The following is an 11,912-nucleotide window of genomic DNA, read 5'->3' on the forward strand; positions in this document are numbered from 1 at the left end:
GTTTCTTGGCATCACCCAGGTCGACGGGCGAAGAGACCGCGGAGGGCGGCTAATGTCACTTCCGCTTTCCGCTCCCGTCTCCTCCGGCTTCCGGTGCTTCCGTTGACCCGGAGACCCTTCGGGCAGGGAAATGAGTTTCTTGCCCCAAGTCGATCAAGGGTCTTTAGAGTCTGGGCAGACCTGACCGCGGAGCCGGCTCACTAGCCTTGTTAGGCGACAGGAGGACCAGGACACAGGACAGGCCTGTCAGCGCATGTCACACGCCCTTGCTCTTCTTCCCGGTTTGAGGCCCGGGCCCGGTGCACACTCTTCAGTATTCCGGTGCTTGTGTCTCTAGCCACAGAATTAGACGAGGAACACGCGGTTAGAAGTAAAGACGGTTTGTTAAAATACGGAAAGCAGTGCGGATGAGATGGCTCAGAGGGTAAAGGCGCTTGCCTTCAAGTCTGACGACCTGAGTTCAGCCCCTGGAGAACTGACTCCCGCAAGTAGTCCTCTGCCCTTCACACTCTCACACACATCATACAAAATAATAACTAAAAGACAGGAGGGCGGAGAGCCCCGCACCTTTAATTCCAGCGCTTGGGGGAGGCAGAAGCCGCCTGAGTTGAGTCCAGCCTGGTCGAAAAGAAAAGAAAAGCTAATTTAAAGGAGAGGGGAGCACTCCCGAGGAATCTGTTCCAAGTGCACTGGGCCAAGAGCCTTATGACCTTTAATATGACATTTATTATAGTAGCTGCCTCTCCTAAGTATGTGAGGGCTTCTCTTGAGCGTGCTCCATTTGTTATATAAAGCCCAGTGAGGAAGTCTTTTTCTGCCAACTGGCTTCTTTGATAAGTTTAATATTGATTGGTGTGTCTGGATACACGAAACAGTAGTTTAGCTTGAACTGTTTGTGGGGGGGGCGGAGATCCGGATCCGTCCCTAGAGCATGAGCAGGCTTTTTGAAGCCCAGTGCATAAGGTGTGACACTTTGCAGCCTTGATGTAGGGGGAGGGGCTTGGACCTGCCTCAACTGAGTGTGACTCCCCATGGGATACCTTGCCTTGGAGGAGGTGGGAATGGGAGGTGGGTTGGGGGGAAGGCTGAGGGTCGGGAAGAGGAAGGAGGGGAGATCTGTGGCTGGCATGTAAAATGAGTAGAAAATTTCTTAATAATATTCAACAACAAAAAATATCGGTGTAGTATTTGTAACTTGGGGGGAGCAGCCCCCAGCTACCACCAATGTAATGCAAGAAAACCCACGCCTGCAGCAAGGGCTTAGGAAAACTCATATATCTGAGCGCTAGACTTCTTCTATCTGAGGGGTAAATAATAAGGAAACACACGCTTTCTGATAACTTTCTCTTACTTCAACTTAAGAAATCCTCTCTCAGAGATGTGGAGATCCACAGCCAAGCACCAGGCCAGGCTCCAGGAATCCAGTTGAAGAGAGGGAAGAGGGATTAATTATATGAGCAAGAGGGGTCAAGATCATGATGGGGAAATCTACAGAAACAACCAAACCAAGCTAGTGGGAACTCATGAACTTTAGACCAACAGCTATAGACCCTGCATGGGACTAGACTAGGCCCTCTGCATAAGTGAGACAGTTGTATAGTCTGATTTGCTTAAGGGGCCCCTGGCAGTAGGATCAGGATCCATCCCTGGTGCATGAGCAGGCTTTTTGGAGCCCATTACCTATGGTGGGACACCTTGCACAGCCTTGATACAGGGGGAGGGGCTTGGACCTGACTCAACTGAATGTACCAGGCTTTGCTGACTCCCCATGAGAGGCTTTACCTTTTTGAAGGAAAGATGAGAGAGGGATCTATGGTTGGTATGTAAAATAAATTTTTAAAAAATTCCTAATAAAGAAAAAATCCTCTCTCTTAAAATATCTCTGTAGCATGAATATTAAAAAGTTCATATTAATAAGATCAAACCCAGACCAGGTATTGGGGTGAATCCTGGAAGATCAGAGAGACAGAACAAGCCACAGCTAACCTCACCTGGCCAACTTCTCAGCTGATCTTGTTTCCTGAGACTGGATGCTTCTGTGTCCTCATATCCGAATGTCTCTCAGCTGAACTGTGCTGCTAGAAGCCTGAAAGCTTAGCCAGTCAAATGCTTAACCAGTCAAATGCTTCTAGTTTCTGGTCCTCACGCCTTATATACCTTTCTGCTTTCTACCACCACTCCCTGGGATTAAAGGCTTGTTTTCTAGGATTAAAGGCATGTGCCACCATGCCTGGCCGTTTCCAATGTGGCCTTGAACTCACAGAGATCCAGAGGGATTTCTACCTCTGGAGTGCTAGGATTAAAGGTGTGAGTGTCACCATTTTCTAGCCTTTGTATCTAGTGGCTGTTCTGTCTCTGACCCCAGATAAGCTTATTAGGGTGCACAATATTTTGGGGAACACAATACCACCACATATCTCTCTGAAAATATCTGTCTCCACACAGTTACATCTCTCTACATACAGCTACATTTTCCACACACACTTACACAGCCTTTTCTTCTCTCTGAAAATCTCTCTTGCTGTCTCTCCTGCCTACCTATTCGTGTTCTCGCCTCAGCTCCTTCACACACACACACACACACACACACACACACACACACACACACACATTCACTGCCCAGGTCTTTCCACAGTTCCCTCACATAGCTCTTCCTTCATGGCGGTGGCGGCGGTGGCTCTTTCACCCAGCTCTGCACAGCCGTCTCTCCCCACACCACAGCTGCTGTCCCACAGCCAAACTCTGGACAATTATAAGTTACATTTTTCAAGGCCATACCCATTCTCAGAACAAGATAAGTCACGTAGTTTCTCTTGGGCTAGTGATGTCACATTGACCCATGCACGTAGCTCTAAGTTGGTGAGGGGCCCCCGACAGTAAACAGTTGGCTGAACCTTGAGCTGTCAGGATATGGGCAGAAAGAGGGCTGCTGCAGGGAGCCCTATCCAGTGTAAACAGCCTGGCCTTGATTGAGCAATAAACAACACCCGGGAATTAGTCTTTGTGTATTTTCTACAGGGCAGTTTAGTCTGTTTTGAATTTGTTCTGAAGTCTAAAATTAGCTGTCTGTGTAAAAGTTTGTCTTTGTGCCTGAGAATCCTATGTCAGTCTGAGTAATGTAAAATATTCTAGTATTATTTCTATACATCAAAATTATACACCTTAAACAGAAATCATCTTCCTGAACATCCACAGCTGTAAGTGTGCCCAAAGATGGAATATATTCTCGAGATAAACACACAAGCAGTGGGAAACACCCATAGCAGTTCTTAGGGAAGAAATGTGTTGGCACACAAGAGAAATTACAGACGGAAAACAACTGGTTTCCACAGCCAGTGACCCCATGGCCTTGCCAGGTGGGGCTCCCCATCAGGTGGGCCTGATGGGTCGACCTGTTAAACACTAGTTGTCACTGCTGTACATTCCCATGGTCCCCTGCAGCGTAGCATCTTGCAGTCTGTCCTGTCATAACACTCTTCTAGTGACTGCCTGTGTTCCTAGAACCCTATTAAGGCAGAATAGTAAGGAACCTGCCTGACTCCATTTTTAAATGCAGAAGCCATTTTTTTAAAAATAAGTTTCTATTTACTATGAGTGTTGAATAGTTCTATTTCCTGGAACCTGACGTTCCCAACCCATGACCTTGATGTGTCTTTGAGATTGTCCTGACCCTGACCCTCCCTGACTCTCCCTGACACCTCCTAATCACACAGTGAGTGATCACATGATGTTTCTAAAGGGATTTTTGTCTCCCTTCGGTAAAAATACTAGTGATTTTTCTCCTTAAAATGGGCCCAAGAGGAGGATTCGGGCTGATCTCTTTAACTCGACTTAGGAGGCAGTTGCTGGCCAGCTCTTGGTCGCACCCTGATAAAAATGAAACAATTGTGGCAGTGTCTTATTCTCGCCCATGGGATTAACAATAGGAAGCTGAAATGATAGCTACAAATAACATAAAATACTGTGGGGAAACTCTAGCCAAACAAGTGACAGACCTGCATGATAAGAACTTTAAATCTTTGAAGAAAGAAATTGAAAAAGATCAGAAAATGGAAAGATCTCCCATGTTCATGGATAGGTAAGATCAACATAGTAAAAATGGCAATCTTACCAAAAGCAGTCTACAGAGTCAATGCAATCCCCATCAAAATCCCAATGCAATTCTTCACATCTTGAAAGAACAACAGTCAACTTCATATGGAAAAACAAAAAAAACACAGGATAGCCAAAACAATCCTGGACAATAAAGGAACTTTCAGAGGCATCACCATCCCTGACTTCAAGGTCTACTATAGAGATATAATAATAAAAAGAGCTTGGTACTGGCATAAAAACAGACACATTGATCAATGGAATCAAATTGAAGACCCTGACATTGATCCACATACCTATGAACAGCTGATTTTTGGCAAAGAAACCAAAAATTATGCAATGGAAAAAAAGTATCTTCAAAAAATGGTGCTGGCATAACTGGATATCTACATGTAGAAGATTACAAATAGATCAATATCTATTGCCATGAACAAAACTCCAGACCAAATGGATCAAAGACCTCAACATAAATCCAGTTATACTGAATCTCATAGAAGAGGAAGTGGGAAATAGCCTTGACTGCATTGGCACAGGAGATAATTTCCTAAATATAACATCAGTAGCACAGACACTGAGAGCAACAATTAATAAATGGGACCTCTTGAAACTGAGAAGCTTCTGTAAGGCAAAGGACACTGTCAATAACACAAAAAGACAGCCTAAGAATGGGAAAAGATCTTTACCAACCCCACATCAGATAGAGGACTGATCTCTAAAATATATAAAGAACTCAAGAAACTAGTTAGCAAAATATCAAATAATCCAATTGAAAAATGGGCTACAGAGCTAAACAGAGAATTCTCAACAGAAGAATCTCAAATGGCCAAAAGACATTTAAGGAAATGTTCAACATCCTTAGCCATCAGGGAAATGGAAATCAAAATGACTCTGAGATCCTATCTTATACCTACCAGAATCTCTAAGATAAAAAATACAGATGACAGCTTATGTTGGAGAGGATGTAGAGAATGGGGAACACTCTTCCACTGCTGGTGGAAATGCAATCTTTTATAGCCACTCTGGAACTCAGTATGGCAGTATTTCAGAAAATTAGAAATCCACCTACCTCAAGACCCAGCAATACCACTCCTGGGTATATACCCGAAAGTTATTCAACCATACCACTAGGACATTTGCTCAACCATGTTCATAGCAGCATTATTTGTAATAGCCAGAACCTGGAAACAACCTAGATGCCCTTAAACAGAAGAATGGATAAAGCAAATGTACATATACAGCAGTAAAAAAACAATGTCATCATGAAATTTGTAGGCAAATGGATGGAACTAGAAAAAATCATCCTGAGTGAGGTAACCCAGACCCAGAAAGACAAACATGGGTTTGCACTCACTCATAAGTGAATGTTAGAAGCAAAAGCAAATCAAAGGATAACTGGGCTATAATCCACAACCCCAGAGAAGCTAGGTAAAGAGGACACTAAGAGGGACACACATGGATCACCCCAAGAAGGGAAAAGGGTTAAGATCTCCTGGGCAAACTGAGAGAGGGGAATAGAGGGAATGGAATGGGAGGTGGGAACATGGAGGAGAGACAGGGAGGGAAAGCAATGAAAGAGATATCTTGACAGAGTGTACTGTTAAGGGGATGGGGAGAAATCTGCAGCTAGGGAAATCCCCAGGAACTTATAAGATTGTCCCCAGCTAAGACTCATAGCAATGGTAGAGAGGGTTCTTGAACTATCCTTCCCCTGCACTCAGATTGGTGTCTACCCTAATTGTCATCATAGAACCTACATCCAGGGACTTATGGTAGCAGATGCAGAGTTATATAAAGAAATAGTTTTAAAAAACAAAGTCTTTAAAGAGACAGTAAAGGTATATTAAAAAATAAGCCACAAAAAGATGGATATTACACTGAGAATCTGGATTGTGTTGTCCTTGATATTTTTAACTGCAGAAAGACATTTGATTGTAAAGGCTGCTAAATTAAATATATATATATATATATATATATATATATATATATATATATATATATGGGTTTTTTTAAGTATCTTGACTTCAAAATTTGGATCTAAGTATATGTTGCTTTGGAAAGGAGGCTCTGCATTTGTTTCCACAGGGAGCAAGATGCTATGGATTTGTTCCAGATTAAGATACATCAGGTTTGACCAGCTAAGACCCCCTGAAAGGTCTCCAATGACACCATGGCCCAGATGATCCAACATCCAGAATGATTTCGAGGCAACTGGCTCAGATAATGCAGCCTCACAGACTACTCCAGTCAGGACTTGACCATAATTCTTCATTTTCTCAGGATCTCCATAAGAATACAGCACCCACTATCCGCAGGAAGTAGCCTAGAAAACTACACCCACATTCCCAAAAACTGGATTATGAGTATTTGTTTTTGTTTAGGTTGTTGGTTACAAATGGTTGTTCATTATCTTTCTAAAAGAAAAAATGGGGATAGGAATAAAGGATGAATTGTTGAACCTACTTTTAAAGAGCAACTTGTTTAAAATGTTTTACATTGGTATAGATTTTAGTTTATTGACACAAATTTAGATTTTGTTATACTATCTGTATATTTCTACTCTTGTTTAAGGTATTATGTTAATGTAACTCATTTAAATTGTAATGGACAATTAGAAAATACAGATTAATAGTCTTCTATGATAGTCAAACTTATAGTCATGTTAAGTTCTAGGTATACATAGTTATAATTCAGTTAGGTAGGTAATCTTCAAACACTTCAAAGGCCTACAGAATCTGGCATTTAAAATGTTTTAAAAACAGACTTTCTGGACAGTGAGATACACCTGCTCCTGGCAGCACCAATTTACTTCAAAGAGAGAAAAGGGCATTGAAAACATTCCATATGGAGTTTATCTTCTTCTTGGCAAAAATAGCTATTTGGGCAAGAAACTGTACTTGCCTGGACTGCTTGACAAAATGTTGCATCAACTGGACATGAAGGACCCATAGGAAAGTGACCACTGAACTTTGCAAGGCAAAATGGTCCTTCAGGTTCCTGCTTCACAGAAGAAACTGCCAGACATTCTACAGGACACAGAGAGAAGTGACTGAGAGACTAGGCCTATGGGCTGAAGATGGATGCCCCAACAACGCAGAGGAACTTTGGATGACTGTCCAGGCAGGCAGCTGTCTCTGTCATTCTAGATTTTTGGAAGTTGCTTACAATGCACTTCCTGTTTACTTAGGTAATATTATATCCTTCTGGGATCTTTGATGTAGTTGAAGACTAGATAGTTATAATTATATTTTCCTTGGTTATGATAAAAGATAAATTAGATATGAAACTTTAGACTCACAGATATAGAATAGAATAGTTTCTTTTTTTTTGTTTTTTTCTTTTTTTTAATGAGCAACTGTGGCGTATATTCCATGGTCACATAGCAAATGATGGAACTATGACTTTTAACTGGAGACTTCCTAAGACAAAATCTACATGAATTAGCAAACATTCTTATTACAATGAGAGATTTGGTGAATTCAAGCTTCTCTCTCTCTCTCTCTCTCTCTAAAGATTTATTTATATATTATATATACAGAAGAGGGCGCCAGATCTCATTACAGATGGTTGTGAGCCACCATGTGGTTGCTGGGAACTGAACTCAGGACCTCTGGAAGAGCAGTCTGTGCTCTTAACCCCTGAGCCATCTCTCCAGCCCCTCAAGCTTCTCTTTTAAAGGCTACCAGGAATAATCATGGGATAATCGTGCTGATATGCATAACTTGCTGACTGGGGGGTACAGCATGAACAAGCCACACTTCCCCTCTCTTCAAGTTAATGGGCAGATTTCTATTTTGACTCCAGCAAAAAAGTCTATTAGTTTGAGGGAGAAGCAACAGTCGAATTACAGAACACACAGTAATGGCCAAGAAGTTGGAAAAGGCAGTGACAGTAAGATTGTCTTATTAGATATGAAATGTCTTATGAAATTGTGTCAAAGAAAATTTGTAGGAGGCCATTCCTTTGGGATGAGTTTCTCCTCTAGACTGCAACAAACCAAACCAAAACTGAGTCCTCATGGTCAGTGCTGTGTTCCCAAACCAATACTTTAAAACACATAAACATCCCCATGGGCCAAGTTGCAATCAAACCCAGGAAATTCACAGAGACTGATTGGAACGACCTCAATGGGCCTTTGCAAGCCTGATGAATCAGGAATCCCTCTTACAAGGAAAGTTTCTTGAGGTAACATGGTATAAAGCAATCTCTCTTCCTGTTTTATGTATCTTGTTCCTATTTGGACCATTCACGTCCAATGGGATTCTTTTTTTTTCCGAATTAACACCTTTTACTGTTAAAAATATGGAACGCTTCACGAATTTGCATGTCATAAACATAGGGCTCCAACTCATGAATAGCTACTAAAACTCAATTAGTTGTTAAATGTAATTTTACAAATATTTATTTATTTTTGCTGTACTTGTTTGAGCATTTGTCAGTCTGTACATGCCTGCTGCACTTGGAGGCCAGGAGAGGGCATTGGGTCTCCTGGAGCTGGAGTTAGATGATTATAAGCCACCACATGGGTGCTGGGAACCGAACCCCAGTCTTCTGCAAGAGCAGTAAGCATTCTTAACCAAGGAGTGATCTCTCCAGCCCCTTAAATACTTTGAAAACTTACATTAAAAAAAATTATTTAAAGTTTTTTTTTTTTGGTTTTTTTTTTTTTTTTGGTTTTTTTTCGAGACAGGGTTTCTCTGTGTAGCTTTGCGCCTTTCCTGGAACTCACTTTGGAGACCAGGCTGGCCTCGAACTCACAGAGATCCGCCTGCCTCTGCCTCCCAAGTGCTGGGATTAAAGGCGTGAGCCACCACCGCCCGGCTTTAAAGTTTTTTTTTTCCTTTGTGTGTGTATGTGTAAGACTAAGGTGATCAAAAGGATCATTCAAAAGAAATAAAAATTTTACTATATGAGAAATGTATTATTTTAAGATTTATTTGTTTTTCTTTTATGTGTATGAATGCTTGTCTGTATGTAGGTCTGTGAACTATGTGTGTGCCTGGTGCCCACCAAAGCCAGAAGAGGGTGTCAGAACCCCTGGAACTGAAGTCACAGATGGTTGTGAGCTGCCCTGTGCATGCTGGGAATTGACCTAGGGTCCTCCACAAGAGCAGCCAGTTCCCTTAACTGCCAGTCACCTCTCTAGCTCCTGAAACATGACATTTTAAATAAGCAAAAGAACCCTCAATTTGTGCTGAAACAGTTGTTTTGTTAGTTGGAAAAATATTATTCCAACTTCACTTCATATACTATACCAAAATCAATTTCAGATGGCTCCAGGAATTTTTCTTTAATGTCTTTTAGTAGTATTTTATACCTTCTGTAAGAATTTTACAACTAGATATCTAAGAATTTTAATGGTATCATGTGCAGTATCTTTAAATAAGAATAGTAACTGTTTATTCTTGGCCCAATAGATATAAAATTGCATTTTATGTATCAATCTTGGGACCTAATGACATTGGAAACTTGCCTATTAATTCTAATACTGTGTCTTTAGGGTTTTATTTATTTATTTCCAGTATTGGGGCTTGAACCCACAGCCATGTGCAGGCAAATACTGTACAGTTGAGCTAACTTCCATGCCCTTGGGCTTTTGGAGACAGGATCTTAATATGCAGCTCAGGCTGATCTCAAACCTGTGGTCCCACCTTATTCTTTTGAGTGCTGTGGTTACAGACATGTGCTGTTATGTCAAGCTGTTTTTCTTTTCTTTCTTTCTTTTTTGTTTTTTCGAGACATGGTTTCTCTTTGTAGTTTTGGTGCCTGTCTTGGATCTGTAGCCCAGGCTGGCCTTGAACTCACAGAGATCTGCCTGCCTCTGCCTCCCAAGTGTTGGGATTAAAAGATGTGCACCACCACCACCCGGCTTGTTTTTATTTTCTTATGTATATGATTACACTGTCAGGTTAGTGGCTTCCCTTTCTATTCTATTTAGATCATAAACAGGGGCTTTCTGAATCTATTAAGGTGATTATATTTTGTACCATAAACATGTTTATTGTTTGTTTCTTCTGAAACTGGGTCTCCTTATTAGCACAGGCTGGGCTCTAAATAGCTTGTCTCCAGGTTCTGAAATCACAGTCATATTCTATTATATATGGCTTCTTCTTCATTCCTTTAATGAGATGAGTTAGAGAGTCTGTCTTCAGTTTTGTTTTTTGGTTTTTTTTTTTCTGATCAAGCTCCAAAATTTTATTTTTCTCTCAAAGCATATATAGGTAGGCAAAGAAGGTTGCAAGCAAGAAGGGACTAAATTATGAAAGTTGCAAGCAGGAAAAGACTTAGTAATGGGGGTTGCAAGCAGGAAGGGACTTAATTATGGGCTGTTTGGCCAGCAGGAAATGTTGCTCTGAGAATAATCTATCTACTTTTGTCTAACAGCCTAATTGCTTAACTGCAGCTCATTCACCTGATATCTGAGAAGAGGTTCTGGTATTTGTGAGAAGAGGTTCTGGTGCTATGGAGACTTAAGCAAGGCCTAGATCTAAGAAAAGAGGAGAGAAACCCAAATGTGGCAGCATGTGTGTCAAGGGTCACTTAGGCTTATGGCTCCCATCAGCTTTGATCTATGGTACCATAATTTATCATAGTGGGAGCATAGAACGAAGGAAGCCTATTTACCTCACAGCAACTGGGAAGTTGAGATGTAGAGAGAGGAGTTGGAGTATTAATTATCTCCTTGAAGACATGCCTTGAAGACTTCCATCCATGAGACTCTACCATATAAGTGCCCTACTTGTTGGGATTCTGCTGCACTCCAGCTGCATGACTGCAAAGGGTCTTGAGTCATCAGTGCAGGCTGGTGATTGTGTCCTATGCACATGGTGTGGTCACACAATCTGCACATGCATGGCATAGCTCCGTAAGCCCACCTGAGCATGTGCATGAGAATCCTTTAAGAGTTGGACACAGATCCCACCCTCTCTCTGTTCTCTGTTCCCTCACCATCTTTCTCTCTATCTCTTGCTCTCTGCATGTGTGTATGGTTCTTCTCCTCCCTCCCCCACCCCCGCCCCGCTTGCTAATAAAGCTCAAAACCAGTGCCAGTAACCAGCGCCGCTTATCTTTTTTTTTTTGTCTGATTGTTCTTTATTTTATATCTAGAATCCACTTATGAGTGAGTACATATCATGACTGTCTTTCTGGGTTTGGGTTACCTCACTCAGGATGATTTTTTCTAGTTCCATCCATTTGCCTGCAAATTTCATGCTTTCATTGTTTTTCTCTGCTGAGTAGTACCCCATTGTGTATATGTACCACATTTTTTTCATCCATTCTTCCGTTGACGGGCATCTAGCTTGTTTCCAGGTTCTGGCTATTACAAATAGTGCTGCTGTGAACATAGCTGAGCATGTATCTTTATGGTATGAATCAGCATTCCTTGGGTATATGCCTAAGAGTGGGATGGCTGGGTCTTGAGGTAGTTCGATTCCTAATTTTCTGAGAAACCGCCATACTGATTTCCACAGTGGTTGTACAAGCTTACATTCCCACCAACAGTGGAGGAGTGTTCCCTTTGCTCCACATCCTCTCCAACATTGACTGTCATTGGTGTTTTTGATCGTAGCCATTCTGACAGGTGTAAGGTGGTATCTCAGAGTGGTTTTGATTTGCATTTCTCTGATGATTAAGGATGTTGAGCATTTCTTTAAATGTCTTTCAGCCATTTGTGATTCTTTTTTTTTCAAGTGACACTATATTAATTTATTACTAGTTTGGGTCTTCCTTTAGCTTCCTATATTATCAGTGATGAGTTTCTCAGCAGCAAGTACAATAGCTTTTAAACAGAATTTATAAAGAGAATAATTAAGACAGAAAAC

The sequence above is a fragment of the Peromyscus maniculatus genome, chromosome 7 (assembly GCF_049852395.1).
Source record: "Peromyscus maniculatus bairdii isolate BWxNUB_F1_BW_parent chromosome 7, HU_Pman_BW_mat_3.1, whole genome shotgun sequence".
Classification (NCBI taxonomy): Eukaryota; Metazoa; Chordata; class Mammalia; order Rodentia; family Cricetidae; genus Peromyscus; species Peromyscus maniculatus.